This window comes from Ovis aries, chromosome 3 (assembly GCF_016772045.2).
Source record: "Ovis aries strain OAR_USU_Benz2616 breed Rambouillet chromosome 3, ARS-UI_Ramb_v3.0, whole genome shotgun sequence".
Lineage (NCBI taxonomy): Eukaryota > Metazoa > Chordata > Mammalia > Artiodactyla > Bovidae > Ovis > Ovis aries.
This window is the reverse complement of record NC_056056.1, coordinates 57,841,856-57,846,169: the sequence shown is the minus strand read 5'-3', so window position 1 is coordinate 57,846,169 and position 4,314 is coordinate 57,841,856.

The window sequence follows — 4,314 nt, the reverse complement described above, 5'->3', positions numbered from 1 at the left end:
CTCCTCTGCCCATGGGATTCTCCAGCCAAGAATACTGGAGTAGGTGGCTATTCCCTTCTCCAGGGGATCTTCCCAATCCAGGGATTAAACCCAGGTCCCCTACAATGAAGGCAAATTCTTTACCACTGAGCCACCAAGGAAGCCTTACAATAAATCCTCTTTGTATGGACCCATCCTGACCAAGACTATGAAACAACTGCCCAAGTCCAGCGGTTTTTGCTCATTTTTCACAGTACTCACACAACCTTTTGAGAACTGCCCTTGACATCATGACATAGGAATACACACCTACCTAGGTATATTTGCTCATCATAGGTGTATGATTACCAAGAGGTTACTGAGTAAGCTCAAGTGTCTAGCACTATGCTGGGGATCAGGTACAGAGCAGAAAAGTAGAGGACATAGGTCCTCACTCCACGGAGTTAAAGTGCGAGAGAAAACTAACATATGAAAGAATTATACCCCGATCTCTCATAAGGGCTGGGCCAAGAATGCTGTTTCCTTGAAAAGACTGCTGAGGTCAGATTGACATGTGCCAGACCCAGCTGGAAGGCACGTGGGAAGCTGTTGGGTCAGGGCAGCCCTAACAAGGAGACGTCAGGTTGTAGCTGGAGCGACCATCCTTCGTACATCCACCCAACACCCAGCCGTGTCCTGGTGACTTGCGGCCTCCCAGGAGGTTGATGAGCCCTCTGGGGAGCAGCCCTCAGGGCCAGTAGGTGTGCCTACAGTCAGGTTGCTCAAAAAACTGTCATTTGAAAGGGAGGAGTTATTATTCTCTTACTTGGCTTGGCACAGTGACAGGGGAGTGGCAGGGGGCATCGAGGTTACGGGCCCAGGTAGGATGGAGGAAACAGAGAAACTGACAAACTGACCCACTCCAGGCCATGAACTATCCAGGTGAAAAGTCTTTTTTCTCTATAAAGGAGGACATTGTGCTTCCTTCACAGGAAAAGTTTTAAGACTTTGGCAAGCTAAACTGTGGAAATTACATTGCTGCTCTCAAAATGCTACTTGAAAGAGCATTGCACCTATCCTGTTGATCGTGTTGAATGTATTCTTAATTTACTTATCTATGTTTGGACTGGCTGCACAGCTTGTGGGATCTTAATTCCTGAGCCAGGGATCGAACCCAGGCCCCCAGAAATCCTAACCGCTGGACTGCCAGTATTTTTTATTTGACACTGTGTGCTTCTTTGAAGGAAGCAGCCTGCAGGCCCCGCCTGTTCCCCCTTTCTGGAACCACTCCTGACCTGGGATTTAGGGGCCCAGTAATGGCTGATATGAGTGGACACATCACATGCCATGAAATTCTAGATGTGCTACAGGCATTATCTGTCTCCTTCCTGCAGAAGCAAGCATTACAACCATTGCACTGAGGTAGAGGAGGTCAAATGACCCTCCAAACATCACACAGCTATGAGGCTTATCCCTCGGCCCTTGCACTTGACTCACTCACTCTGTTGCCCTTGGAAACCTGCCTGCCCGCGTGCTTCCCTCCTGATCCACGCCAGCCTCGTGGGCTACCCCGGCTGTCATGTGCTCCAAGCATTCAGATTTGAGAAATTCCTTTCCACTCTCTGAATAAACCCATTTGTCTCTTGCCTCCAGGTCTTTGCACATACTGCTCCTTCCTCTTCATTAAGACTTTGCTTGAGGGGCTTCCCTGGTGGCTCAGTGGTAAAAAATCTGCCTGGCCAGCGCAGGAGACACAGGTCTGATCACTGATCTGGAGGATCTCACATACCATGGAGCAGCTGAGCCCATGTGTGGGCCACAACTATCAAGCCTGTGCTCGAGCCTGGGAGCCGCAGCTACTGAAGCCTGTGTGCTGTGTGCTCTGCAGTGAGAAGCCACCACCACGAGAAGCCCGTGCGCAGCAGAGAACAGCCCCCACTCTCTGAAACTAGAGAAGAGCTCTCATAGCAACAGACTCAGCACAGCCATAAATAAACAGATAAAATTATATGTAAGAGAAGAATTTGTTTGAGTAACTTTTCCAATTGTCAGGGTCTCAGCTTAGACCATATGCCCTCTGAAGAAGCACTTCCTGAACCCTCTGGGTCTGACTTAGGGTACCTACTCTGGGCTCTGACAGCACTTCCCTTATTGTGGGTCTCATCGCTTTGGAGTGGAATTGCCTTTTTTTTCCTTAGGCCATACCAGGCAGCATGAGGCATCTTAGTTCACCAGCCAGGGGTGGAACCAGGCCCCCTGCATTGGAAGCACGGAATGTTAACCACTGGACAGCCAGGGATGTCCCTGGAATTGCCTTGTTACATTTCTGTCTACTGCATGAGTGCTGCCTACACTTCCCCCAGGGGTTAATTTTGCTCCCTGAGTATCCTGAATGATTAGTATAGTGCCTGGCACATAGGCGTCCCATAGGTACTTGCTGGAGAAGGAAATAACCGATGACGGCTTGGCCCCGCCTCCCTCACGGTCAGTCCCCGCCCGCTCTCCATCCTCGACCACCTGCAGGTTCTCTGGGTTCCTGCGCGCTCAGCATGCCAATGGGGCCCACTGTTGTTTGGTGCTGACTGCTGACCCAGAGCCTGCCTGCTGCTGTCCAGCCACCCCCGCCCCCAGACCCATCGTTTGTCTGCTGGACTGGGTGCGCTTTCTGTGCCCCGCGTCTGCCCCACCTGGAGAGTAGGTCTGGCAGGTAAAAGACCCTCCTGGGACTCTGGGCGGTATCCGTCTGAGTATCCACCTATGGCGCCATTCACAGAGATGGGCTTAATCCATACATAAACAATCTATGTTTGACAATCACAAGAGACCGAAAAGAGGGCAAAGCTACTTTTCACCCATTCCTTGAGAACGGGAATGATGAATAATGGAAATACGAATACATCGCGGACTCCCAGCTGAACACCACCCAGGACCAGAGTTTGGGGCTCTCTTGTTAGGCAAAGCTATAACCCTTTAGTTGCTGAAGGTGGGGAGCCCAGGAGAGGGGCCAGACCTGAGGGAGTGTGGTCTTCAGGTGGAACGAGACAGCAGATGTATGGCAACCAGTATAGAATAATTTCGATACCTTAACAACCCATAATCGTTTCTTGAATGTGTTGTTTCTTCTACCAGTGACCGTGGTTGTCAGCAGGATGACACGGAACTGGAGTGATTGGGTTGAATGATTGAAAGGTCAGCTTGTCTACTATTGCCTAAAATAGTGGGCATCAGCAACTGATTTGTGGTTCAGATGGGAAATGAACAATCCACTCTGGTGATGTTTCCTTGTGACTTGGGGATTGAGAAACACACTGTGGGAATACAAGAGCTAATACCGACTCAGTTCCTGCCCAGAACAAGCGTTGACAAGAGCTGAGTGTGTGTGTTTGTCTAGATATGTGTCTAGAGATATGTGTCGAGATATGTGTCTAGAGTGTATGTGCTTGTATGCGTGTGATGTGTGGTTTCTGTGTGTGTGATGTGGGGAGTAATATAAAAGTTTCTAAACTGTGTGCCATGGTTGTGGTATGGATGTGTGGTTGTGTGTACAAGGCCCTGCGTTCTGGATGGGACTGCAAAAATGGAGTCTGGGGGAAAAAAAGAATGAAGGGAGCCATCTCTTAGCCAAGCCCTTAGAGTGAGTTGTACACCATCATCCCAGGAGGCCGATTGAACAGGAGACTGGCTGGGACCACCTAGCAACTGACAGAACTCAGTGATGGTCCCCCTGCTTGGGTGGGCTCCCTACCTCTGCAAGAACGTTTTGACAAAAAAGGAGAGAAAGGACATCCCAGTTTCCTTTGTAGCTTCTCTACTGTTTCTTGTTAGAATGCTGTTTTTTGTGTTGTTTTTTTTTTCAGTATAGTTTTTTGCCAAAAGAACTTGCCCTAGAGAGCTTGTGAGGAAAACTTAAGGCCTTAGTCAGTCAGTCAGACCACATCAGACAAAGCAAAGCCTTCAGCACAGAGGAGATTTTCTCCTTTCCCGGCAGTGACGGTCGCACAGGGATTAAAAAGGATTTTGGTCATGGGAGTATCATAATGAACAACCTGTTCTAGGAGCCTGAGGACTCGGGTAGATCCGAGGAGAGGCAACAAACACCTTGTCCAAGGTCACTGCACAGCTTCTCTCTGGTTGAGTGTTGGCAGGGCTGGGGTGGGGTTACTGCTCAGCGTAGATGACTGGGGGCTTCCCAGGTGGCCCTGGTGGTAAAGAACCCACCTGCGAAATCAGGAGATGTAAGAGACACCAGTTTGATCCCAGGGTGGGGAAGATCCCCTAGTGGAAGAAATGGCAACCTACTCCAGTATTCTTGCCGGGAGAATCCAACATAGATTGTCGGAAGAGTGGAGTCTCACT